A 27361-nucleotide genomic window follows, 5' to 3' on the forward strand; every position below is an offset into this window, starting at 1 on the left:
TTAAAATGCAATCATTCAAAAAATTCGAGAATAGATGCAACCAGAATTTTTATGTTTGTTCACAAATGCAAAGCAACTTAAAACAATCGCCAGAAACAAACCTAAAACAAATCTGCTGTGACCAGGATTCGAACCTGGGTTGTCACGGCCACAACGTGAAGTACTAACCACTATACGATCACAGCATGTATGTAGCAGAGGATGGTTTCGATCCATCGACCTCTGGGTTATGGGCCCAGCACGCTTCCGCTGCGCCACTCTGCTGATTATGTTCATGCAACAGTTTTCAATAAGTTCCAATAATTTGATAGTGTTTGCAGTTTAAAATGCAATCATTCAAGAAATTCCAAAATAGATGCAACCATAATTTGTATGTTTGTTCACAAATGCAAAGCAACTTAAAACAATCGCCAGAAACAAACAAAAAACAAATCTGCTGTGACCAGGATTCGAACCTGGGTTGTCACGGCCACAACGTGAAGTACTAACCACTATACGATCACAGCATGTATGTAGCAGAGGATGGTTTCGATCCATCGACCTCTGGGTTATGGGCCCAGCACGCTTCCGCTGCGCCACTCTGCTGATTATGTTCATGCAAAAGTTTTCAATAAGTTCCAATAATTTGATAGTGTTTGCAGTTTAAAATGCAATCATTCAAGAAATTCGAGAATAGACGCAACCAGAATTTTTATGTTTGTTCACAAATGCAAAGCAACTTAAAACAATCGCCAGAAACAAACAAAAAACAAATCTGCTGTGACCAGGATTCGAACCTGGGTTGTCATGGCCACAACGTGAAGTACTAACCACTATACGATCACAGCATGTATGTAGCAGAGGATGGTTTCGATCCCTCAACCTCTGGGTTATGGGCCCAGCACGCTTCCGCTGCGCCACTCTGCTGATTTGGTCGATGCACCAGTTTTCAATAAGTTCCAATGATTTGAAAGTCTTTGCAGTTTAAAATGCAATCATTCAAGAAATTCGAGAATAGACGCAACCAGAATTTTTATGTTTGTTCACAAATGCAAAGCAACTTAAAACAATCGCCAGAAACAAACAAAAAACAAATCTGCTGTGACCAGAATTCGAATCTGGGTTGTCACGGCCACAACGTGAAGTACTAACCACTATACGATCACAGCATGTATGTAGCAGAGGATGGTTTCGATCCATCGACCTCTGGGTTATGGGCCCAGCACGCTTCCGCTGCGCCACTCTGCTGATTATGTTCATGCAAAAGTTTTCAATAAGTTCCAATAATTTGAAAGTCTTTGCAGTTTAAAATGCAATCATTCAAGAAATTCCAGAATAGATGCAACCAGAATTTTTATCTTTGTTCACAAATGCAAAGCAACTTAAAACAATCGCCAGAAACAAACAAAAAACAAAAAACAAATCTGCTGTGACCAGGATTCGAACCTGGGTTGTCACGGCCACAACGTGAAGTACTAACCACTATACGATCACAGCATGTATGTAGCAGAGGATGGTTTCGATCCCTCAACCTCTGGGTTATGGGCCCAGCACGCTTCCGCTACGCCACTCTGCTGATTATGTTCATGCAAAAGTTTTCAATAAGTTTCAATAACTTGAAAGTCTTTGCAGTTTAAAATGCAATCATTCAAAAAATTCGAGAATAGATGCAACCAGAATTTTTATGTTTGTTCACAAATGCAAAGCAACTTAAAACAATCGCCAGAAACAAACAAAAAACAAAAAACAAATCTGCTGTGACCACGGTTCGAACCTGGGTTGTCACGGCCACAACGTGAAGTGCTAACCACTATACGATCACAGCATGTATGTAGCAGAGGATGGTTTCGATCCATCGACCTCTGGGTTATGGGCCCAGCACGCTTCCTCTGCGCCACTCTGCTGATTTTGACGATGCAAAAGTTTTCAATAAGTTCCAATAATTTGAAAGTGTTTGCAGTTTAAAATGCAATCATTCAAAAAATTCCAGAATAGATGCAACCAGAATTTTTATGTTTGTTCACAAATGCAAAGCAACTTAAAACAATCGCCAGAAACAAGCAAAAAACAAAAAACAAATCTGCTGTGACCAGCATTCGAACCTGGGTTGTCACGGCCACAACGTGAAGTACTAACCACTATACGATCACAGCATGTATGTAGCAGAGGATGGTTTCGATCCATCGACCTCTGGGTTATGGGCCCAGCACGCTTCCGCTGCGCCACTCTGCTGATTTTGTAGATGCAACAGTTTTCAATAAGTTCCAATGATTTGAAAGTGTTTGCAGTTTAAAATGCAATCATTCAAAAAATTCGAGAATAGATGCAACCAGAATTTTTATGTTTGTTCACAAATGCAAAGCAACTTAAAACAATCGCCAGAAACAAACAAAAAACAAAAAACAAATCTGCTGTGACCACGGTTCGAACCTGGGTTGTCACGGCCACAACGTGAAGTGCTAACCACTATACGATCACAGCATGTATGGAGCAGAGGATGGTTTCGATCCATCGACCTCTGGTTTATGGGCCCAGCACGCTTCCGCTGCGCCACTCTGCTGATTATGTTCATGCAAAAGTTTTCAATAAGTTCCAATAATTTGAAAGTGTTTGCAGTTTAAAATGCAATCATTCAAGAAATTCCAGAATAGACGCAACCAGAATGTTTATGTTTGTTCACAAATGCAAAGCAACTTAAAACAATCGCCAGAAACAAACAAAAAACAAATCTGCTGTGACCAGGATTCGAACCTGGGTTGTCACGGCCACAACGTGAAGTACTAACCACTATACGATCACAGCATGTATGTAGCAGAGGATGGTTCTGATTCATCGACCTCTGGGTTATGGGCCCAGCACGCTTCCGCTGCGCCACTCTGCTGATTTTGACGATGCACCAGTTTTCAATAAGTTCCAATGATTTGAAAGTCTTTGCAGTTTAAAATGCAATCGTTCAAGAAATTCCAAAATAGACGCAACCAGAATTTTTATGTTTGTTCACAAATGCAAAGCAACTTAAAACAATCGCCAGAAACAAACAAAAAACAAATCTGCTGTGACCAGGATTCGAATCTGGGTTGTCACGGCCACAACGTGAAGTACTAACCACTATACGATCACAGCATGTATGGAGCAGAGGATGGTTTCGATTCATCGACCTCTGGGTTATGGGCCCAGCACGCTTCCGCTGCGCCACTCTGCTGATTATGTTCGTGCAAAAGTTTTCAATAAGTTCCAATAATTTGAAAGTGTTTGCAGTTTAAAATGGAATCATTCAAGAAATTCGAGAATAGACGCAACCAGAATTTTTATGTTTGTTCACAAATGCAAAGCAACTTAAAACAATCGCCAGAAACAAACAAAAAACAAATCTGCTGTGACCAGGCTTCGAACCTGGGTTGTCACGGCCACAACGTGAAGTACTAACCACTATACGATCACAGCATGTATGTAGCAGAGGATGGTTTCGATCGATCGACCTCTGGGTTATGGGCCCAGCACGCTTCCGCTGCGCCACTCTGCTGATTTTGACGATGCACCAGTTTTCAATAAGTTCCAATGATTCGAAAGTCTTTGCAGTTTAAAATGAAATCATTCAAGAAATTCGAGAATAGACGCAACCAGAATTTTTATGTTTGTTCACAAATGCAAAGCAACTTAAAACAATCGCCAGAAACAAACAAAAAACAAAAAACAAATCTGCTGTGACCAGGATTGGAACCTGGGTTGTCACGGCCACAACGTGAAGTACTAACCACTATACGATCACAGCATGTATGTAGCAGAGGATGGTTTCGATCCATCGACCTCTGGGTTATGGGCCCAGCACGCCTCCGCTGCGCCACTCTGCTGATTATGTTCATGCAAAAGTTTTCAATAAGTTCCAATAACTTGAAAGTGTTTGCAGTTTAAAATGCAAACATTCAAGAAATTCCAGAATAGATGCAACCAGAATTTGTATGTTTGTTCACAAATGCAAAGCAACTTAAAACAATCGCCAGAAACAAACCTAAAACAAATCTGCTGTGACCAGGATTCGAACCTGGGTTGTCACGGGCACAACGTGAAGTACTAACCACTATACGATCACAGCATGTATATAGCAGAAGATGGTTTCGATCGATCGACCTCTGGGTTATGGGCCCAGCACGCTTCCGCTGCGCCACTCTGCTGATTTTGACGATGCACCAGTTTTCAATAAGTTCCAATGATTTGAAAGTCTTTGCAGTTTAAAATGCAATCATTCAAGAAATTCGAGAATAGATGCAACCAGAATTTTTATGTTTGTTCACAAATGCAAAGCAACTTAAAACAATCGCCAGAAACAAACAAAAAATAAATCTGCTGTGACCAGGATTCGAACCTGGGTTGTCACGGCCACAACGTGAAGTACTAACCACTATACGATCACAGCATGTATGTAGCAGAGATGGTTTCGATCCATCGACCTCTGGGTTATGGGCCCAGTACGCTTCCGCTGCGCCACTCTGCTGATTATGTTCATGCAAAAGTTTTCAATAAGTTCCAATGATTTGATAGTGTTTGCAGTTTAAAATGCAATCATTCAAGAAATTCCAGAATAGATGCAACCAGAATTTTTATGTTTGTTCACAAATGCAAAGCAACTTAAAACAATCGCCAGAAACAAAAAAAAAACCAAAAACAAATCTGCTGTGACCAGGATTCGAACCTGGGTTGTCACGGCCACAACGTGAAGTACTAACCACTATACGATCACAGCATGTATGTAGCAGAGGATGGTTTCGATCCATCGACCTCTGGGTTATGGGCCCAGCACGCTTCCGCTGCGCCACTCTGCTGATTATGTTCATGCAACAGTTTTCAATAAGTTCCAATAATTTGATAGTGTTTGCAGTTTAAAATGCAATCATTCAAGAAATTCCAAAATAGATGCAACCATAATTTGTATGTTTGTTCACAAATGCAAAGCAACTTAAAACAATCGCCAGAAACAAACAAAAAACAAATCTGCTGTGACCAGGATTCGAACCTGGGTTGTCACGGCCACAACGTGAATTACTAACCACTATACGATCACAGCATGTATGTAGCAGAGGATGGTTTCGATCCATCGACCTCTGGGTTATGGGCCCAGCACGCTTCCGCTGCGCCACTCTGCTGATTATGTTCATGCAAAAGTTTTCAATAAGTTCCAATAATTTGAAAGTCTTTGCAGTTTAAAATGGAATCATTCAAGAAATTCCAGAATAGATGCAACCAGAATTTTTATCTTTGTTCACAAATGCAAAGCAACTTAAAACAATCGCCAGAAACAAACAAAAAACAAATCTGCTGTGACCAGGATTCGAACCTGGGTTGTCACGGCCACAACGTGAAGTACTAACCACTATACGATCACAGCATGTATGTAGCAGAGGATGGTTTCGATCCCTCAACCTCTGGGTTATGGGCCCAGCACGCTTCCGCTGCGCCACTCTGCTGATTATGTTCATGCAAAAGTTTTCAATAAGTTTCAATAACTTGAAAGTGTTTGCAGTTTAAAATGCAATCATTCAAAAAATTCGAGAATAGATGCAACCAGAATTTTTATGTTTGTTCACAAATGCAAAGCAACTTAAAACAATCGCCAGAAACAAACAAAAAACAAAAAACAAATCTGCTGTGACCACGGTTCGAACCTGGGTTGTCACGGCCACAACGTGAAGTGCTAACCACTATACGATCACAGCATGTATGTAGCAGAGGATGGTTTCGATCCATCGACCTCTGGGTTATGGGCCCAGCACGCTTCCGCTGCGCCACTCTGCTGATTATGTTCATGCAAAAGTTTTCAATAAGTTCCAATAATTTGAAAGTGTTTGCAGTTTAAAATGCAATCATTCAAAAAATTCCAGAATAGATGCAACCAGAATTTTTATGTTTGTTCACAAATGCAAAGCAACTTAAAACAATCGCCAGAAACAAGCAAAAAACAAAAAACAAATGTGCTGTGACCAGCATTCGAACCTGGGTTGTCACGGCAACAACGTGAAGTACTAACCACTATACGATCACAGCATGTATGTAGCAGAGGATGGTTTCGATCCATCGACCTCTGGGTTATGGGCCCAGCACGCTTCCGCTGCGCCACTCTGCTGATTTTGTAGATGCAACAGTTTTCAATAAGTTCCAATGATTTGAAAGTGTTTGCAGTTTAAAATGCAATCATTCAAAAAATTCGAGAATAGATGCAACCAGAATTTTTATGTTTGTTCACAAATGCAAAGCAACTTAAAACAATCGCCAGAAACAAACAAAAAACAAAAAACAAATCTGCTGTGACCACGGTTCGAACCTGGGTTGTCACGGCCACAACGTGAAGTGCTAACCACTATACGATCACAGCATGTATGGAGCAGAGGATGGTTTCGATCCATCGACCTCTGGGTTATGGGCCCAGCACGCTTCCGCTGCGCCACTCTGCTGATTATGTTCATGCAAAAGTTTTCAATAAGTTCCAATAATTTGAAAGTGTTTGCAGTTTAAAATGCAATCATTCAAGAAATTCGAGAATAGATGCAACCAGTATGTTTATGTTTGTTCACAAATGCAAAGCAACTTAAAACAATCGCCAGAAACAAACAAAAAACAAAAAACAAATCTGCTGTGACCAGGATTCGAACCTGGGTTGTCACGGCCACAACGTGAAGTACTAACCACTATACGATCACAGCATGTATGTAGCAGAGGATGGTTCTGATTCATCGACCTCTGGGTTATGGGCCCAGCACGCTTCCGCTGCGCCACTCTGCTGATTATGTTCATGCAAAAGTTTTCAATAAGTTCCAATAATTTGATAGTGTTTGCAGTTTAAAATGCAATCATTCAAGAAATCCCAGAATAGATGCAACCAGAATTTTTATCTTTGTTCACAAATGCAAAGCAACTTAAAACAATCGCCAGAAACAAACAAAAAACAAATCTACTGTGACCAGGATTCGAACCTGGGTTGTCACGGCCACAACGTGAAGTACTAACCACTATACGATCACAGCATGTATGTAGCAGAGGATGGTTTCGATCCATCGACCTCTGGGTTATGGGTCCAGTACGCTTCCGCTGCGCCACTCTGCTGATTATGTTCATGCAAAAGTTTTCAATAAGTTCCAATAATTTGATAGTGTTTGCAGTTTAAAATGCAATCATTCAAGAAATTCCAGAATAGATGCAACCAGAATTTTTATCTTTGTTCACAAATGCAAAGCAACTTAAAACAATCGCCAGAAACAAACAAAAAACAAAAAACACATCAGCTGCGACCAGGATTCGAACCTGGGTTGTCACGGCCACAACGTGAAGTACTAACCACTATACGATCACAGCATGTATGTAGCAGAGGATGGTTTCGATCCATCGACCTCTGGGTTATGGGTCCAGTACGCTTCCGCTGCGCCAATCTGCTGATTATGTTCATGCAAAAGTTTTCAATAAGTTCCAATAACTTGAAAGTGTTTGCAGTTTAAAATGCAATCATTCAAAAAATTCGAGAATAGATGCAACCAGAATTTTTATGTTTGTTCACAAATGCAAAGCAACTTAAAACAATCGCCAGAAACAAACAAAAAACAAAAAACAAATCTGCTGTGACCACGGTTCGAACCTGGGTTGTCACGGCCACAACGTGAAGTGCTAACCACTATACGATCACAGCATGTATGTAGCAGAGGATGGTTTCGATCCATCGACCTCTGGATTATGGGCCCAGCACGCTTCCGCTGCGCCACTCTGCTGATTATGTTCATGCAACAGTTTTCAATAAGTTCCAATAACTTGAAAGTGTTTGCAGTTTAAAATGCAATCATTCAAAAAATTCCAGAATAGATGCAACCAGAATTTTTATGTTTGTTCACAAATGCAAAGCAACTTAAAACAATCGCCAGAAACAAACAAAAAACAAAAAACAAATCTGCTGTGACCACGGTTCGAACCTGGGTTGTCACGGCCACAACGTGAAGTACTAACCACTATACGATCACAGCATGTTTGTAGCAGAGGTTGGTTTCGATCCATCGACCTCTGGGTTATGGGCCCAGCACGCTTCCGCTGCGCCACTCTGCTGATTTTGTCGATGCAACAGTTTTCAATAAGTTCCAATAATTTGAAAGTGTTTGCAGTTTAAAATGCAATCGTTCAAAAAATTCGAGAATAGATGCAACCAGAATTTTTATGTTTGTTCACAAATGCAAAGCAACTTAAAACAATCGCCAGAAACAAACAAAAAACAAATCTGCTGTGACCAGGATTCGAACCTGGGTTGTCACGGCCACAACGTGAAGTACTAACCACTACGCGATCACAGCATGTATGTAGCAGAGGATGGTTTCGATCCATCGACCTCTGGGTTATGGGTCCAGTACGCTTCCGCTGCGCCACTCTGCTGATTATGTTCATGCAAAAGTTTTCAATAAGTTCCAATAATTTGATAGTGTTTGCAGTTTAAAATGCAATCATTCAAGAAATTCGAGAATAGATGCAACCAGAATTTTTATGTTTGTTCACAAATGCAAAGCAACTTAAAACAATCGCCAGAAACAAACAAAAAACAAATCTGCTGTGACCAGGATTCGAACCTGGGTTGTCACGGCCACAACGTGAAGTACTAACCACTATACGATCACAGCATGTATGTAGCAGAGGATGGTTTCGATCCATCGACCTCTGGGTTATGGGCCCAGCACGCTTCCGCTGCGCCACTCTGCTGATTTTGACGATGCAAAAGTTTTCAATAAGTTCCAATAATTTGATAGTGTTTGCAGTTTAAAATGCAATCATTCAAGAAATTCGAGAATAGATGCAACCAGAATTTTTATGTTTGTTCACAAATGCAAAGCAACTTAAAACAATCGCAAGAAACAAACAAAAAACAAAAAACAAATGTGCTGTGACCAGGATTCGAATCTGGGTTGTCACGGCCACAACGTGAAGTACTAACCACTATACGATCACAGCATGTATGGAGCAGAGGATGGTTTCGATCCATCGACCTCTGGGTTATGGGCCCAGCACGCTTCCGCTGCGCCACTCTGCTGATTTTGACGATGCAACAGTTTTCAATAAGTTCCAATGGTTTGAAAGTCTTTGCAGTTTAAAATGCAATCGTTCAAGAAATTCGAGAATAGACGCAACCAGAATTTTTATGTTTGTTCACAAATGCAAAGCAACTTAAAACAATCGCCAGAAACAAACAAAAAATAAATCTGCTGTGACAAGGATTCGAACCTGGGTTGTCACGGCCACAACGTGAAGTACTAACCACTGCGCGATCACAGCATGTATGTAGCAGAGGATGGTTTCGATCCATCGACCTCTGGGTTATGGGTCCAGCACGCTTCCGCTGCGCCACTCTGCTGATTTAGACGATGCACTAGTTTTCAATAAGTTCCAATAATTTGATAGTGTTTGCAGTTTAAAATGCAATCATTCAAGAAATTCGAGAATAGATGCAACCAGAATTTTTATCTTTGTTCACAAATGCAAAGCAACTTAAAACAATCGCCAGAAACAAACAAAAAACAAATCTGCTGTGACCAGGATTCGAACCTGGGTTGTCACGGCCACAACGTGAAGTACTAACCACTATACGATCACAGCATGTATGTAGCAGAGGATGGTTTCGATCCCTCAACCTCTGGGTTATGGGCCCAGCACGCTTCCGCTGCGCCACTCTGCTGATTATGTTCATGCAAAAGTTTTCAATAAGTTTCAATAACTTGAAAGTGTTTGCAGTTTAAAATGCAATCATTCAAAAAATTCGAGAATAGATGCAACCAGAATTTTTATGTTTGTTCACAAATGCAAAGCAACTTAAAACAATCGCCAGAAACAAACAAAAAACAAAAAACAAATCTGCTGTGACCACGGTTCGAACCTGGGTTGTCACGGCCACAACGTGAAGTGCTAACCACTATACGATCACAGCATGTATGTAGCAGAGGATGGTTTCGATCCATCGACCTCTGGGTTATGGGCCCAGCACGCTTCCGCTGCGCCACTCTGCTGATTATGTTCATGCAAAAGTTTTCAATAAGTTCCAATAATTTGAAAGTGTTTGCAGTTTAAAATGCAATCATTCAAAAAATTCCAGAATAGATGCAACCAGAATTTTTATGTTTGTTCACAAATGCAAAGCAACTTAAAACAATCGCCAGAAACAAGCAAAAAACAAAAAACAAATGTGCTGTGACCAGCATTCGAACCTGGGTTGTCACGGCAACAACGTGAAGTACTAACCACTATACGATCACAGCATGTATGTAGCAGAGGATGGTTTCGATCCATCGACCTCTGGGTTATGGGCCCAGCACGCTTCCGCTGCGCCACTCTGCTGATTTTGTAGATGCAACAGTTTTCAATAAGTTCCAATGATTTGAAAGTGTTTGCAGTTTAAAATGCAATCATTCAAAAAATTCGAGAATAGATGCAACCAGAATTTTTATGTTTGTTCACAAATGCAAAGCAACTTAAAACAATCGCCAGAAACAAACAAAAAACAAAAAACAAATCTGCTGTGACCACGGTTCGAACCTGGGTTGTCACGGCCACAACGTGAAGTGCTAACCACTATACGATCACAGCATGTATGTAGCAGAGGATGGTTTCGATCCATCGACCTCTGGATTATGGGCCCAGCACGCTTCCGCTGCGCCACTCTGCTGATTATGTTCATGCAACAGTTTTCAATAAGTTCCAATAACTTGAAAGTGTTTGCAGTTTAAAATGCAATCATTCAAAAAATTCCAGAATAGATGCAACCAGAATTTTTATGTTTGTTCACAAATGCAAAGCAACTTAAAACAATCGCCAGAAACAAACAAAAAACAAAAAACAAATCTGCTGTGACCACGGTTCGAACCTGGGTTGTCACGGCCACAACGTGAAGTACTAACCACTATACGATCACAGCATGTTTGTAGCAGAGGTTGGTTTCGATCCATCGACCTCTGGGTTATGGGCCCAGCACGCTTCCGCTGCGCCACTCTGCTGATTTTGTCGATGCAACAGTTTTCAATAAGTTCCAATAATTTGAAAGTGTTTGCAGTTTAAAATGCAATCGTTCAAAAAATTCGAGAATAGATGCAACCAGAATTTTTATGTTTGTTCACAAATGCAAAGCAACTTAAAACAATCGCCAGAAACAAACAAAAAACAAATCTGCTGTGACCAGGATTCGAACCTGGGTTGTCACGGCCACAACGTGAAGTACTAACCACTACGCGATCACAGCATGTATGTAGCAGAGGATGGTTTCGATCCATCGACCTCTGGGTTATGGGTCCAGTACGCTTCCGCTGCGCCACTCTGCTGATTATGTTCATGCAAAAGTTTTCAATAAGTTCCAATAATTTGATAGTGTTTGCAGTTTAAAATGCAATCATTCAAGAAATTCGAGAATAGATGCAACCAGAATTTTTATGTTTGTTCACAAATGCAAAGCAACTTAAAACAATCGCCAGAAACAAACAAAAAACAAATCTGCTGTGACCAGGATTCGAACCTGGGTTGTCACGGCCACAACGTGAAGTACTAACCACTATACGATCACAGCATGTATGTAGCAGAGGATGGTTTCGATCCATCGACCTCTGGGTTATGGGCCCAGCACGCTTCCGCTGCGCCACTCTGCTGATTTTGACGATGCAAAAGTTTTCAATAAGTTCCAATAATTTGATAGTGTTTGCAGTTTAAAATGCAATCATTCAAGAAATTCGAGAATAGATGCAACCAGAATTTTTATGTTTGTTCACAAATGCAAAGCAACTTAAAACAATCGCAAGAAACAAACAAAAAACAAAAAACAAATGTGCTGTGACCAGGATTCGAATCTGGGTTGTCACGGCCACAACGTGAAGTACTAACCACTATACGATCACAGCATGTATGGAGCAGAGGATGGTTTCGATCCATCGACCTCTGGGTTATGGGCCCAGCACGCTTCCGCTGCGCCACTCTGCTGATTTTGACGATGCAACAGTTTTCAATAAGTTCCAATGGTTTGAAAGTCTTTGCAGTTTAAAATGCAATCGTTCAAGAAATTCGAGAATAGACGCAACCAGAATTTTTATGTTTGTTCACAAATGCAAAGCAACTTAAAACAATCGCCAGAAACAAACAAAAAATAAATCTGCTGTGACAAGGATTCGAACCTGGGTTGTCACGGCCACAACGTGAAGTACTAACCACTGCGCGATCACAGCATGTATGTAGCAGAGGATGGTTTCGATCCATCGACCTCTGGGTTATGGGTCCAGCACGCTTCCGCTGCGCCACTCTGCTGATTTAGACGATGCACTAGTTTTCAATAAGTTCCAATAATTTGATAGTGTTTGCAGTTTAAAATGCAATCATTCAAGAAATTCGAGAATAGATGCAACCAGAATTTTTATCTTTGTTCACAAATGCAAAGCAACTTAAAACAATCGCCAGAAACAAACAAAAAACAAATCTGCTGTGACCAGGATTCGAACCTGGGTTGTCACGGCCACAACGTGAAGTACTAACCACTATACGATCACAGCATGTATGTAGCAGAGGATGGTTTCGATCCCTCAACCTCTGGGTTATGGGCCCAGCACGCTTCCGCTGCGCCACTCTGCTGATTATGTTCATGCAAAAGTTTTCAATAAGTTTCAATAACTTGAAAGTGTTTGCAGTTTAAAATGCAATCATTCAAAAAATTCGAGAATAGATGCAACCAGAATTTTTATGTTTGTTCACAAATGCAAAGCAACTTAAAACAATCGCCAGAAACAAACAAAAAACAAAAAACAAATCTGCTGTGACCACGGTTCGAACCTGGGTTGTCACGGCCACAACGTGAAGTGCTAACCACTATACGATCACAGCATGTATGTAGCAGAGGATGGTTTCGATCCATCGACCTCTGGGTTATGGGCCCAGCACGCTTCCGCTGCGCCACTCTGCTGATTATGTTCATGCAAAAGTTTTCAATAAGTTCCAATAATTTGAAAGTGTTTGCAGTTTAAAATGCAATCATTCAAAAAATTCCAGAATAGATGCAACCAGAATTTTTATGTTTGTTCACAAATGCAAAGCAACTTAAAACAATCGCCAGAAACAAGCAAAAAACAAAAAACAAATGTGCTGTGACCAGCATTCGAACCTGGGTTGTCACGGCAACAACGTGAAGTACTAACCACTATACGATCACAGCATGTATGTAGCAGAGGATGGTTTCGATCCATCGACCTCTGGGTTATGGGCCCAGCACGCTTCCGCTGCGCCACTCTGCTGATTTTGTAGATGCAACAGTTTTCAATAAGTTCCAATGATTTGAAAGTGTTTGCAGTTTAAAATGCAATCATTCAAAAAATTCGAGAATAGATGCAACCAGAATTTTTATGTTTGTTCACAAATGCAAAGCAACTTAAAACAATCGCCAGAAACAAACAAAAAACAAAAAACAAATCTGCTGTGACCACGGTTCGAACCTGGGTTGTCACGGCCACAACGTGAAGTGCTAACCACTATACGATCACAGCATGTATGGAGCAGAGGATGGTTTCGATCCATCGACCTCTGGGTTATGGGCCCAGCACGCTTCCGCTGCGCCACTCTGCTGATTATGTTCATGCAAAAGTTTTCAATAAGTTCCAATAATTTGAAAGTGTTTGCAGTTTAAAATGCAATCATTCAAGAAATTCGAGAATAGATGCAACCAGTATGTTTATGTTTGTTCACAAATGCAAAGCAACTTAAAACAATCGCCAGAAACAAACAAAAAACAAAAAACAAATCTGCTGTGACCAGGATTCGAACCTGGGTTGTCACGGCCACAACGTGAAGTACTAACCACTATACGATCACAGCATGTATGTAGCAGAGGATGGTTCTGATTCATCGACCTCTGGGTTATGGGCCCAGCACGCTTCCGCTGCGCCACTCTGCTGATTATGTTCATGCAAAAGTTTTCAATAAGTTCCAATAATTTGATAGTGTTTGCAGTTTAAAATGCAATCATTCAAGAAATCCCAGAATAGATGCAACCAGAATTTTTATCTTTGTTCACAAATGCAAAGCAACTTAAAACAATCGCCAGAAACAAACAAAAAACAAATCTACTGTGACCAGGATTCGAACCTGGGTTGTCACGGCCACAACGTGAAGTACTAACCACTATACGATCACAGCATGTATGTAGCAGAGGATGGTTTCGATCCATCGACCTCTGGGTTATGGGTCCAGTACGCTTCCGCTGCGCCACTCTGCTGATTATGTTCATGCAAAAGTTTTCAATAAGTTCCAATAATTTGATAGTGTTTGCAGTTTAAAATGCAATCATTCAAGAAATTCCAGAATAGATGCAACCAGAATTTTTATCTTTGTTCACAAATGCAAAGCAACTTAAAACAATCGCCAGAAACAAACAAAAAACAAAAAACACATCAGCTGCGACCAGGATTCGAACCTGGGTTGTCACGGCCACAACGTGAAGTACTAACCACTATACGATCACAGCATGTATGTAGCAGAGGATGGTTTCGATCCATCGACCTCTGGGTTATGGGTCCAGTACGCTTCCGCTGCGCCAATCTGCTGATTATGTTCATGCAAAAGTTTTCAATAAGTTCCAATAACTTGAAAGTGTTTGCAGTTTAAAATGCAATCATTCAAAAAATTCGAGAATAGATGCAACCAGAATTTTTATGTTTGTTCACAAATGCAAAGCAACTTAAAACAATCGCCAGAAACAAACAAAAAACAAAAAACAAATCTGCTGTGACCACGGTTCGAACCTGGGTTGTCACGGCCACAACGTGAAGTGCTAACCACTATACGATCACAGCATGTATGTAGCAGAGGATGGTTTCGATCCATCGACCTCTGGATTATGGGCCCAGCACGCTTCCGCTGCGCCACTCTGCTGATTATGTTCATGCAACAGTTTTCAATAAGTTCCAATAACTTGAAAGTGTTTGCAGTTTAAAATGCAATCATTCAAAAAATTCCAGAATAGATGCAACCAGAATTTTTATGTTTGTTCACAAATGCAAAGCAACTTAAAACAATCGCCAGAAACAAACAAAAAACAAAAAACAAATCTGCTGTGACCACGGTTCGAACCTGGGTTGTCACGGCCACAACGTGAAGTACTAACCACTATACGATCACAGCATGTTTGTAGCAGAGGTTGGTTTCGATCCATCGACCTCTGGGTTATGGGCCCAGCACGCTTCCGCTGCACCACTCTGCTGATTTTGTCGATGCAACAGTTTTCAATAAGTTCCAATAATTTGAAAGTGTTTGCAGTTTAAAATGCAATCGTTCAAAAAATTCGAGAATAGATGCAACCAGAATTTTTATGTTTGTTCACAAATGCAAAGCAACTTAAAACAATCGCCAGAAACAAACAAAAAACAAATCTGCTGTGACCAGGATTCGAACCTGGGTTGTCACGGCCACAACGTGAAGTACTAACCACTACGCGATCACAGCATGTATGTAGCAGAGGATGGTTTCGATCCATCGACCTCTGGGTTATGGGTCCAGTACGCTTCCGCTGCGCCACTCTGCTGATTATGTTCATGCAAAAGTTTTCAATAAGTTCCAATAACTTGAAAGTGTTTGCAGTTTAAAATGCAATCGTTCAAGAAATTCGAGAATAGACGCAACCAGAATTTTTATGTTTGTTCACAAATGCAAAGCAACTTAAAACAATCGCCAGAAACAAACAAAAAATAAATCTGCTGTGACAAGGATTCGAACCTGGGTTGTCACGGCCACAACGTGAAGTACTAACCACTGCGCGATCACAGCATGTATGTAGCAGAGGATGGTTTCGATCCATCGACCTCTGGGTTATGGGTCCAGCACGCTTCCGCTGCGCCACTCTGCTGATTTAGACGATGCACTAGTTTTCAATAAGTTCCAATAATTTGATAGTGTTTGCAGTTTAAAATGCAATCATTCAAGAAATTCGAGAATAGATGCAACCAGAATTTTTATGTTTGTTCACAAATGCAAAGCAACTTAAAACAATCGCCAGAAACAAACAAAAAACAAATCTGCTGTGACCAGGATTCGAATCTGGGTTGTCACGGCCACAACGTGAAGTACTAACCACTATACCAGGGGCGGGCAACTTCTCCAGTCGGCGGGCCTGATATGGGAAAATGAAGTACTTGGCGGGCCGGATTCCTGAATCGATACATTAATCGCGTATTTATCCAGTGATCCAAAACCGTATTTTTGACCACCTAAACCAGGGGTGGGGAACCTTTTCGTTTATAAAAGCTACCTAACGATTTATCGACACTCGCGTAGGCCGCATAGACTATTTCCCAGGCCAAGGGCAGTGATGTTCAAACTTTTTGACTTACAGAATGGTCGTTTTGCTATTTCCTCGTAGTTTGTAGGACTGACGGTCCCAGCTAATTAAAATTCCTCACTACATTTTCATCTTCACTACAACATTCAGGATTTATTTAACCTAGAAATTGCTGAACCTGGAGTTTTTGGTAGTCCTAACTATGGAAATCGCTTTATGTACCAATATGGGACCACATGGGTCTTGTTTGAAAACCGCTGCCCTGGAACTAATCAAAAAATAATCTGCAATAAAGTCAAAAATACGTTTCTGCCTATTTTTTTCAGCGCCTGGTTCAGTCGGTTATATCAACATCTTAAAAATGTATTTTGCCATCGAAGGCCGCACTTACTGCCCTGAAAGGCCGCATGTGGCCTTTAGGCCGCAGGTTCCCCACCCCTGCCTGAACTAGGCTATACGTGTGGAAACAAAGAAAACCGTTAAAGTAGGACACACACAATGTTGCTAGTTATGTCGTAACAATGGACGTATGGTGCAATGGTAACAACGGCGGGAAATTTTTTTGCTATTGGGGAGCGTTACTGTGCGTTACAACTGTAATTTGACGTAGTAAGCAAGTAATGGGGGATTGCGGTAGACTGTGGCCGCGGGCCACATTATCATGTAAGACCGGAAACTGTCCGCGGGCCACTCAAAATCCCGTCGCGGGCCGGATGTTGCCCACCCCTGCACTATACGATCACAGCATGTATGTAGCAGAGGATGGTTTCGATCCATCGACCTCTGGGTTATGGGCCCAGCACGCTTCCGCTGCGCCACTCTGCTGATTATGTTCATGCAAAAGTTTTCAATAAGTTCCAATAATTTGATAGTGTTTGCAGTTTAAAATGCAATCATTCAAGAAATTCGAGAATAGATGCAACCAGAATTTTTATCTTTGTTCACAAATGCAAAGCAACTTAAAACAATCGCAAGAAACAAACAAAAAACAAAAAACAAATGTGCTGTGACCACGGTTCGAATCTGGGTTGTCACGGCCACAACATGAAGTACTAACCACTATACGATCACAGCATGTATGTAGCAGAGGATGGTTTCGATCCATCGACCTCTGGGTTATGGGCCCAGCACGCTTCCGCTGCGCCACTCTGCTGATTTTGTCGATGCACCAGTTTTCAATAAGTTCCAATGATTTGAAAGTGTTTGCAGTTTAAAATGCAATCGTTCAAGAAATTCGAGAATAGATGCAACCCAAATTTTTATGTTTGTTCACAAATGCAAAGCAACTTAAAACAATCGCCAGAAACAAACAAAAAATAAATCTGCTGTGACAAGGATTCGAACCTGGGTTGTCACGGCCACAACGTGAAGTACTAACCACTATACGATCACAGCATGTATGTAGCAGAGGATGGTTTCGATCCATCGACCTCTGGGTTATGGGTCCAGTACGCTTCCGCTGCGCCACTCTGCTGATTATGTTCATGCAAAAGTTTTCAATAAGTTCCAATAATTTGATAGTGTTTGCAGTTTAAAATGCAATCATTCAAGAAATTCGAGAATAGATGCAACCAGAATTTTTATGTTTGTTCACAAATGCAAAGCAACTTAAAACAATCGCCAGAAACAAACAAAAAACAAAAAACAAATCTGCTGTGACCAGGATTCGAACCTGGGTTGTCACGGCCACAACGTGAAGTACTAACCACTATACGATCACAGCATGTATGTAGCAGAGGATGGTTTCGATCCATCGACCTCTGGGTTATGGGCCCAGCACGCTTCCGCTGCGCCACTCTGCTGATTATGTTCATGCAAAAGTTTTCAATAAGTTCCAATAATTTGATAGTGTTTGCAGTTTAAAATGCAATCATTCAAGAAATTCGAGAATAGATGCAACCAGAATTTTTATGTTTGTTCACAAATGCAAAGCAACTTAAAACAATCGCAAGAAACAAACAAAAAACAAAAAACAAATGTGCTGTGACCAGGATTCGAATCTGGGTTATCACGGCCACAGCGTGAAGTACTAACCACTATACGATCACAGCATGTATGTAGCAGAGGATGGTTTCGATCCCTCAACCTCTGGGTTATGGGCCCAGCACGCTTCCGCTGCGCCACTCTGCTGATTTTGACGATGCAACAGTTTTCAATAAGTTCCAATGGTTTGAAAGTCTTTGCAGTTTAAAATGCAATCGTTCAAGAAATTCGAGAATGGACGCAACCAGAATTTTTATGTTTGTTCACAAATGCAAAGCAACTTAAAACAATCGCCAGAAACAAACAAAAAACAAAAAACAAATCTGCTGTGACCAGGATTCGAACCTGGGTTGCAACGGCCACAACGTGAAGTACTAACCACTATACGATCACAGCATGTATGTAGCAGAGATGGTTTTGATCCATCGACCTCTGAGTTATGGGCCCAGCACGCTTCCGCTGCGCCACTCTGCTGATTTAGACGATGCACCAGTTTTCAATAAGTTCCAATGATTTGAAAGTCTTTGCAGTTTAAAATGCAATCGTTCAAGAAATTCGAGAATAGACGCAACCAGAATTTTTATGTTTGTTCACAAATGCAAAGCAACTTAAAACAATCGCCAGAAACAAACAAAAAACAAAAAACAAATCTGCTGTGACCAGGATTCGAACCTGGGTTGTCACGGCCACAACGTGAAGTACTAACCACTATACGATCACAGCATGTATGTAGCAGAGGATGGTTTCGATCCATCGACCTCTGGGTTATGGGCCCAGCACGCTTCCGCTGCGCCACTCTGCTGATTATGTTCATGCAAAAGTTTTCAATAAGTTCCAATAATTTGATAGTGTTTGCAGTTTAAAATGCAATCATTCAAGAAATTCGAGAATAGATGCAACCAGAATTTTTATGTTTGTTCACAAATGCAAAGCAACTTAAAACAATCGCAAGAAACAAACAAAAAACAAAAAACAAATGTGCTGTGACCAGGATTCGAATCTGGGTTATCACGGCCACAGCGTGAAGTACTAACCACTATACGATCACAGCATGTATGTAGCAGAGGATGGTTTCGATCCCTCAACCTCTGGGTTATGGGCCCAGCACGCTTCCGCTGCGCCACTCTGCTGATTTTGACGATGCAACAGTTTTCAATAAGTTCCAATGGTTTGAAAGTCTTTGCAGTTTAAAATGCAATCGTTCAAGAAATTCGAGAATGGACGCAACCAGAATTTTTATGTTTGTTCACAAATGCAAAGCAACTTAAAACAATCGCCAGAAACAAACAAAAAACAAAAAACAAATCTGCTGTGACCAGGATTCGAACCTGGGTTGCAACGGCCACAACGTGAAGTACTAACCACTATACGATCACAGCATGTATGTAGCAGAGATGGTTTTGATCCATCGACCTCTGAGTTATGGGCCCAGCACGCTTCCGCTGCGCCACTCTGCTGATTTAGACGATGCACCAGTTTTCAATAAGTTCCAATGATTTGAAAGTCTTTGCAGTTTAAAATGCAATCGTTCAAGAAATTCGAGAATAGACGCAACCAGAATTTTTATGTTTGTTCACAAATGCAAAGCAACTTAAAACAATCGCCAGAAACAAACAAAAAACAAAAAACAAATCTGCTGTGACCAGGATTCGAACCTGGGTTGTCACGGCCACAACGTGAAGTACTAGCCACTATACGATCACAGCATGTATGTAGCAGAGATGGTTTTGATCCATCGACCTCTGGGTTATGGGCCCAGCACGCTTCCGCTGCGCCACTCTGCTGATTTGGTCGATGCAACAGTTTTCAATAAGTTCCAAAGATTTGAAAGTGTTTGCAATTTAAAATGCAATCATTCAAGAAATTCCAGAATAGACGCAACCAGAATTTTTATGTTTGTTCACAAATGCAAAGCAACTTAAAACAATCGCCAGAAACACACAAAAAACAAAAAACAAAAAACAAATCTGCTGTGACCACGGTTCGAATCTGGGTTGTCACGGCCACAACGTGAAGTACTAACCACTATACGATCACAGCATGTATGTAGCAGAGGATGGTTTCGATCCATCGACCTCTGGGTTATGGGCCCAGCACGCTTCCGCTGCGCCACTCTGCTGATTTTGTCGATGCAACAGTTTTCAATAAGTTCCAATGATTTGAAAGTGTTTGCAGTTTAAAATGCAATCGTTCAAGAAATTCGAGAATAGATGCAACCCAAATTTTTATGTTTGTTCACAAATGCAAAGCAACTTAAAACAATCGCCAGAAACAAACAAAAAATAAATCTGCTGTGACAAGGATTCGAACCTGGGTTGTCACGGCCACAACGTGAAGTACTAACCACTATACGATCACAGCATGTATGTAGCAGAGGATGGTTTCGATCCATCGACCTCTGGGTTATGGGTCCAGTACGCTTCCGCTGCGCCACTCTGCTGATTATGTTCATGCAAAAGTTTTCAATAAGTTCCAATAATTTGATAGTGTTTGCAGTTTAAAATGCAATCATTCAAGAAATTCCAGAATAGATGCAACCAGAATTTTTATGTTTGTTCACAAATGCAAAGCAACTTAAAACAATCGCCAGAAACAAACAAAAAACAAAAAACAAATCTGCTGTGACCAGGATTCGAACCTGGGTTGTCACGGCCACAACGTGAAGTACTAACCACTATACGATCACAACATGTATGTAGCAGAGGATGGTTTCGATCCATCGACCTCTGGGTTATGGGCCCAGCACGCTTCCGCTGCGACACTCTGCTGATTTTGACGATGCAAAAGTTTTCAATAAGTTCCAATAATTTGATAGTGTTTGCAGTTAAAATGCAATCATTCAAGAAATTCGAGAATAGATGCAACCAGAATTTTTATCTTTGTTCACAAATGCAAAGCAACTTAAAACAATCGCCAGAAACAAACAAAAAACAAAAAACAAATGTGCTGTGACCAGGATTCGAATCTGGGTTGTCACGGCCACAACGTGAAGTACTAACCACTATATGATCACAGCATGTATGTAGCAGAGGATGGTTTCGATCCATCGACCTCTGGGTTATGGACCCAGCACGCTTCCGCTGCGCCACTCTGCTGATTTAGACGATGCACCAGTTTTCAATAAGTTCCAATGATTTGAAAGTCTTTGCAGTTTAAAATGCAATCATTCAAGAAATTCGAGAATAGATGCAACCAGAATTTTTATGTTTGTTCACAAATGCAAAGCAACTTAAAACAATCGCCAGAAACAAACAAAAAACAAAAAACAAATCTGCTGTGACCAGGATTCGAACCTGGGTTGTCACGGCCACAACGTGAAGTACTAACCACTATACGATCACAACATGTATGTAGCAGAGGATGGTTTCGATCCATCGACCTCTGGGTTATGGGCCCAGCACGCTTCCGCTGCGCCACTCTGCTGATTTTGACGATGCAAAAGTTTTCAATAAGTTCCAATAATTTGATAGTGTTTGCAGTTAAAATGCAATCATTCAAGAAATTCGAGAATAGATGCAACCAGAATTTTTATCTTTGTTCACAAATGCAAAGCAACTTAAAACAATCGCAAGAAACAAACAAAAAACAAAAAACAAATGTGCTGTGACCAGGATTCGAATCTGGGTTGTCACGGCCACAACGTGAAGTACTAACCACGATACGATCACAGCATGTATGTAGCAGAGGATGGTTTCGATCCATCGACCTCTGGGTTATGGGCCCAGCACGCTTCCGCTGCGCCACTCTGCTGATTTTGTCGATGCACCAGTTTTCAATAAGTTCCAATGATTTGAAAGTGTTTGCAGTTTAAAATGCAATCGTTCAAGAAATTCGAGAATAGATGCAACCCAAATTTTTATGTTTGTTCACAAATGCAAAGCAACTTAAAACAATCGCCAGAAACAAACAAAAAATAAATCTGCTGTGACAAGGATTCGAACCTGGGTTGTCACGGCCACAACGTGAAGTACTAACCACTATACGATCACAGCATGTATGTAGCAGAGGATGGTTTCGATCCATCGACCTCTGGGTTATGGGTCCAGTACGCTTCCGCTGCGCCACTCTGCTGATTATGTTCATGCAAAAGTTTTCAATAAGTTCCAATAATTTGATAGTGTTTGCAGTTTAAAATGCAATCATTCAAGAAATTCGAGAATAGATGCAACCAGAATTTTTATGTTTGTTCACAAATGCAAAGCAACTTAAAACAATCGCCAGAAACAAACAAAAAACAAAAAACAAATCTGCTGTGACCAGGATTCGAACCTGGGTTGTCACGGCCACAACGTGAAGTACTAACCACTATACGATCACAGCATGTATGTAGCAGAGGATGGTTTCGATCCATCGACCTCTGGGTTATGGGCCCAGCACGCTTCCGCTGCGCCACTCTGCTGATTATGTTCATGCAAAAGTTTTCAATAAGTTCCAATAATTTGATAGTGTTTGCAGTTTAAAATGCAATCATTCAAGAAATTCGAGAATAGATGCAACCAGAATTTTTATGTTTGTTCACAAATGCAAAGCAACTTAAAACAATCGCAAGAAACAAACAAAAAACAAAAAACAAATGTGCTGTGACCAGGATTCGAATCTGGGTTATCACGGCCACAGCGTGAAGTACTAACCACTATACGATCACAGCATGTATGTAGCAGAGGATGGTTTCGATCCCTCAACCTCTGGGTTATGGGCCCAGCACGCTTCCGCTGCGCCACTCTGCTGATTTTGACGATGCAACAGTTTTCAATAAGTTCCAATGGTTTGAAAGTCTTTGCAGTTTAAAATGCAATCGTTCAAGAAATTCGAGAATGGACGCAACCAGAATTTTTATGTTTGTTCACAAATGCAAAGCAACTTAAAACAATCGCCAGAAACAAACAAAAAACAAAAAACAAATCTGCTGTGACCAGGATTCGAACCTGGGTTGCAACGGCCACAACGTGAAGTACTAACCACTATACGATCACAGCATGTATGTAGCAGAGATGGTTTTGATCCATCGACCTCTGAGTTATGGGCCCAGCACGCTTCCGCTGCGCCACTCTGCTGATTTAGACGATGCACCAGTTTTCAATAAGTTCCAATGATTTGAAAGTCTTTGCAGTTTAAAATGCAATCGTTCAAGAAATTCGAGAATAGACGCAACCAGAATTTTTATGTTTGTTCACAAATGCAAAGCAACTTAAAACAATCGCCAGAAACAAACAAAAAACAAAAAACAAATCTGCTGTGACCAGGATTCGAACCTGGGTTGTCACGGCCACAACGTGAAGTACTAGCCACTATACGATCACAGCATGTATGTAGCAGAGATGGTTTTGATCCATCGACCTCTGGGTTATGGGCCCAGCACGCTTCCGCTGCGCCACTCTGCTGATTTGGTCGATGCAACAGTTTTCAATAAGTTCCAAAGATTTGAAAGTGTTTGCAATTTAAAATGCAATCATTCAAGAAATTCCAGAATAGACGCAACCAGAATTTTTATGTTTGTTCACAAATGCAAAGCAACTTAAAACAATCGCCAGAAACACACAAAAAACAAAAAACAAAAAACAAATCTGCTGTGACCACGGTTCGAATCTGGGTTGTCACGGCCACAACGTGAAGTACTAACCACTATACGATCACAGCATGTATGTAGCAGAGGATGGTTTCGATCCATCGACCTCTGGGTTATGGGCCCAGCACGCTTCCGCTGCGCCACTCTGCTGATTTTGTCGATGCAACAGTTTTCAATAAGTTCCAATGATTTGAAAGTGTTTGCAGTTTAAAATGCAATCGTTCAAGAAATTCGAGAATAGATGCAACCCAAATTTTTATGTTTGTTCACAAATGCAAAGCAACTTAAAACAATCGCCAGAAACAAACAAAAAATAAATCTGCTGTGACAAGGATTCGAACCTGGGTTGTCACGGCCACAACGTGAAGTACTAACCACTATACGATCACAGCATGTATGTAGCAGAGGATGGTTTCGATCCATCGACCTCTGGGTTATGGGTCCAGTACGCTTCCGCTGCGCCACTCTGCTGATTATGTTCATGCAAAAGTTTTCAATAAGTTCCAATAATTTGATAGTGTTTGCAGTTTAAAATGCAATCATTCAAGAAATTCCAGAATAGATGCAACCAGAATTTTTATGTTTGTTCACAAATGCAAAGCAACTTAAAACAATCGCCAGAAACAAACAAAAAACAAAAAACAAATCTGCTGTGACCAGGATTCGAACCTGGGTTGTCACGGCCACAACGTGAAGTACTAACCACTATACGATCACAACATGTATGTAGCAGAGGATGGTTTCGATCCATCGACCTCTGGGTTATGGGCCCAGCACGCTTCCGCTGCGACACTCTGCTGATTTTGACGATGCAAAAGTTTTCAATAAGTTCCAATAATTTGATAGTGTTTGCAGTTAAAATGCAATCATTCAAGAAATTCGAGAATAGATGCAACCAGAATTTTTATCTTTGTTCACAAATGCAAAGCAACTTAAAACAATCGCCAGAAACAAACAAAAAACAAAAAACAAATGTGCTGTGACCAGGATTCGAATCTGGGTTGTCACGGCCACAACGTGAAGTACTAACCACTATACGATCACAGCATGTATGTAGCAGAGGATGGTTTCGATCCATCGACCTCTGGGTTATGGGCCCAGCACGCTTCCGCTGCGCCACTCTGCTGATTTAGACGATGCACCAGTTTTCAATAAGTTCCAATGATTTGAAAGTCTTTGCAGTTTAAAATGCAATCATTCAAGAAATTCGAGAATAGATGCAACCAGAATTTTTATGTTTGTTCACAAATGCAAAGCAACTTAAAACAATCGCCAGAAACAAACAAAAAACAAAAAACAAATCTGCTGTGACCAGGATTCGAACCTGGGTTGTCACGGCCACAACGTGAAGTACTAACCACTATACGATCACAACATGTATGTAGCAGAGGATGGTTTCGATCCATCGACCTCTGGGTTATGGGCCCAGCACGCTTCCGCTGCGCCACTCTGCTGATTTTGACGATGCAAAAGTTTTCAATAAGTTCCAATAATTTGATAGTGTTTGCAGTTAAAATGCAATCATTCAAGAAATTCGAGAATAGATGCAACCAGAATTTTTATCTTTGTTCACAAATGCAAAGCAACTTAAAACAATCGCAAGAAACAAACAAAAAACAAAAAACAAATGTGCTGTGACCAGGATTCGAATCTGGGTTGTCACGGCCACAACGTGAAGTACTAACCACGATACGATCACAGCATGTATGTAGCAGAGGATGGTTTCGATCCATCGACCTCTGGGTTATGGGCCCAGCACGCTTCCGCTGCGCCACTCTGCTGATTTTGTCGATGCACCAGTTTTCAATAAGTTCCAATGATTTGAAAGTGTTTGCAGTTTAAAATGCAATCGTTCAAGAAATTCGAGAATAGATGCAACCCAAATTTTTATGTTTGTTCACAAATGCAAAGCAACTTAAAACAATCGCCAGAAACAAACAAAAAATAAATCTGCTGTGACAAGGATTCGAACCTGGGTTGTCACGGCCACAACGTGAAGTACTAACCACTATACGATCACAGCATGTATGTAGCAGAGGATGGTTTCGATCCATCGACCTCTGGGTTATGGGTCCAGTACGCTTCCGCTGCGCCACTCTGCTGATTATGTTCATGCAAAAGTTTTCAATAAGTTCCAATAATTTGATAGTGTTTGCAGTTTAAAATGCAATCATTCAAGAAATTCGAGAATAGATGCAACCAGAATTTTTATGTTTGTTCACAAATGCAAAGCAACTTAAAACAATCGCCAGAAACAAACAAAAAACAAAAAACAAATCTGCTGTGACCAGGATTCGAACCTGGGTTGTCACGGCCACAACGTGAAGTACTAACCACTATACGATCACAGCATGTATGTAGCAGAGGATGGTTTCGATCCATCGACCTCTGGGTTATGGGCCCAGCACGCTTCCGCTGCGCCACTCTGCTGATTATGTTCATGCAAAAGTTTTCAATAAGTTCCAATAATTTGATAGTGTTTGCAGTTTAAAATGCAATCATTCAAGAAATTCGAGAATAGATGCAACCAGAATTTTTATGTTTGTTCACAAATGCAAAGCAACTTAAAACAATCGCAAGAAACAAACAAAAAACAAAAAACAAATGTGCTGTGACCAGGATTCGAATCTGGGTTATCACGGCCACAGCGTGAAGTACTAACCACTATACGATCACAGCATGTATGTAGCAGAGGATGGTTTCGATCCCTCAACCTCTGGGTTATGGGCCCAGCACGCTTCCGCTGCGCCACTCTGCTGATTTTGACGATGCAACAGTTTTCAATAAGTTCCAATGGTTTGAAAGTCTTTGCAGTTTAAAATGCAATCGTTCAAGAAATTCGAGAATGGACGCAACCAGAATTTTTATGTTTGTTCACAAATGCAAAGCAACTTAAAACAATCGCCAGAAACAAACAAAAAACAAAAAACAAATCTGCTGTGACCAGGATTCGAACCTGGGTTGCAACGGCCACAACGTGAAGTACTAACCACTATACGATCACAGCATGTATGTAGCAGAGATGGTTTTGATCCATCGACCTCTGAGTTATGGGCCCAGCACGCTTCCGCTGCGCCACTCTGCTGATTTAGACGATGCACCAGTTTTCAATAAGTTCCAATGATTTGAAAGTCTTTGCAGTTTAAAATGCAATCGTTCAAGAAATTCGAGAATAGACGCAACCAGAATTTTTATGTTTGTTCACAAATGCAAAGCAACTTAAAACAATCGCCAGAAACAAACAAAAAACAAAAAACAAATCTGCTGTGACCAGGATTCGAACCTGGGTTGTCACGGCCACAACGTGAAGTACTAGCCACTATACGATCACAGCATGTATGTAGCAGAGATGGTTTTGATCCATCGACCTCTGGGTTATGGGCCCAGCACGCTTCCGCTGCGCCACTCTGCTGATTTGGTCGATGCAACAGTTTTCAATAAGTTCCAAAGATTTGAAAGTGTTTGCAATTTAAAATGCAATCATTCAAGAAATTCCAGAATAGACGCAACCAGAATTTTTATGTTTG

General features: G+C 41.0%; 17 non-coding genes across 17 annotated transcripts; all 17 read right to left on the reverse strand.

Moving 5' to 3' along the window:
* Positions 1-113: 113 nt before the first annotated feature.
* Positions 114-185, reverse strand: Trnah-gug (transfer RNA histidin (anticodon GUG)). The gene has a single exon. It is a non-coding gene; the product is annotated as a tRNA-His (tRNA).
* Positions 186-434: 249 nt separating this feature from the next.
* Trnah-gug (transfer RNA histidin (anticodon GUG)) lies at positions 435-506 on the reverse strand. Its single transcript has one exon. It is a non-coding gene; the product is annotated as a tRNA-His (tRNA).
* An 898-nt stretch (positions 507-1404) lies between these two features.
* Trnah-gug (transfer RNA histidin (anticodon GUG)) lies at positions 1405-1476 on the reverse strand. The gene has a single exon. It is a non-coding gene; the product is annotated as a tRNA-His (tRNA).
* Positions 1477-2709: 1233 nt separating this feature from the next.
* On the reverse strand, positions 2710-2781 carry Trnah-gug (transfer RNA histidin (anticodon GUG)). Its single transcript has one exon. It is a non-coding gene; the product is annotated as a tRNA-His (tRNA).
* A 1540-nt stretch (positions 2782-4321) lies between these two features.
* Trnah-gug (transfer RNA histidin (anticodon GUG)) lies at positions 4322-4393 on the reverse strand. Its single transcript has one exon. It is a non-coding gene; the product is annotated as a tRNA-His (tRNA).
* A 255-nt stretch (positions 4394-4648) lies between these two features.
* Trnah-gug (transfer RNA histidin (anticodon GUG)) lies at positions 4649-4720 on the reverse strand. Its single transcript has one exon. It is a non-coding gene; the product is annotated as a tRNA-His (tRNA).
* Positions 4721-5290: 570 nt separating this feature from the next.
* On the reverse strand, positions 5291-5362 carry Trnah-gug (transfer RNA histidin (anticodon GUG)). The gene has a single exon. It is a non-coding gene; the product is annotated as a tRNA-His (tRNA).
* A 1240-nt stretch (positions 5363-6602) lies between these two features.
* On the reverse strand, positions 6603-6674 carry Trnah-gug (transfer RNA histidin (anticodon GUG)). The gene has a single exon. It is a non-coding gene; the product is annotated as a tRNA-His (tRNA).
* A 1875-nt stretch (positions 6675-8549) lies between these two features.
* On the reverse strand, positions 8550-8621 carry Trnah-gug (transfer RNA histidin (anticodon GUG)). Its single transcript has one exon. It is a non-coding gene; the product is annotated as a tRNA-His (tRNA).
* Positions 8622-9519: 898 nt separating this feature from the next.
* Positions 9520-9591, reverse strand: Trnah-gug (transfer RNA histidin (anticodon GUG)). The gene has a single exon. It is a non-coding gene; the product is annotated as a tRNA-His (tRNA).
* Positions 9592-11473: 1882 nt separating this feature from the next.
* Trnah-gug (transfer RNA histidin (anticodon GUG)) lies at positions 11474-11545 on the reverse strand. Its single transcript has one exon. It is a non-coding gene; the product is annotated as a tRNA-His (tRNA).
* Positions 11546-12443: 898 nt separating this feature from the next.
* On the reverse strand, positions 12444-12515 carry Trnah-gug (transfer RNA histidin (anticodon GUG)). The gene has a single exon. It is a non-coding gene; the product is annotated as a tRNA-His (tRNA).
* Positions 12516-13755: 1240 nt separating this feature from the next.
* Positions 13756-13827, reverse strand: Trnah-gug (transfer RNA histidin (anticodon GUG)). Its single transcript has one exon. It is a non-coding gene; the product is annotated as a tRNA-His (tRNA).
* Positions 13828-17936: 4109 nt separating this feature from the next.
* Trnah-gug (transfer RNA histidin (anticodon GUG)) lies at positions 17937-18008 on the reverse strand. Its single transcript has one exon. It is a non-coding gene; the product is annotated as a tRNA-His (tRNA).
* Positions 18009-18919: 911 nt separating this feature from the next.
* Trnah-gug (transfer RNA histidin (anticodon GUG)) lies at positions 18920-18991 on the reverse strand. The gene has a single exon. It is a non-coding gene; the product is annotated as a tRNA-His (tRNA).
* Positions 18992-22516: 3525 nt separating this feature from the next.
* On the reverse strand, positions 22517-22588 carry Trnah-gug (transfer RNA histidin (anticodon GUG)). Its single transcript has one exon. It is a non-coding gene; the product is annotated as a tRNA-His (tRNA).
* A 3525-nt stretch (positions 22589-26113) lies between these two features.
* On the reverse strand, positions 26114-26185 carry Trnah-gug (transfer RNA histidin (anticodon GUG)). The gene has a single exon. It is a non-coding gene; the product is annotated as a tRNA-His (tRNA).
* Positions 26186-27361: the final 1176 nt, after the last annotated feature.

This window comes from Phallusia mammillata, chromosome 7 (assembly GCF_965637545.1).
Source record: "Phallusia mammillata chromosome 7, kaPhaMamm4.hap1.1, whole genome shotgun sequence".
Taxonomy (NCBI): Eukaryota; Metazoa; Chordata; class Ascidiacea; order Phlebobranchia; family Ascidiidae; genus Phallusia; species Phallusia mammillata.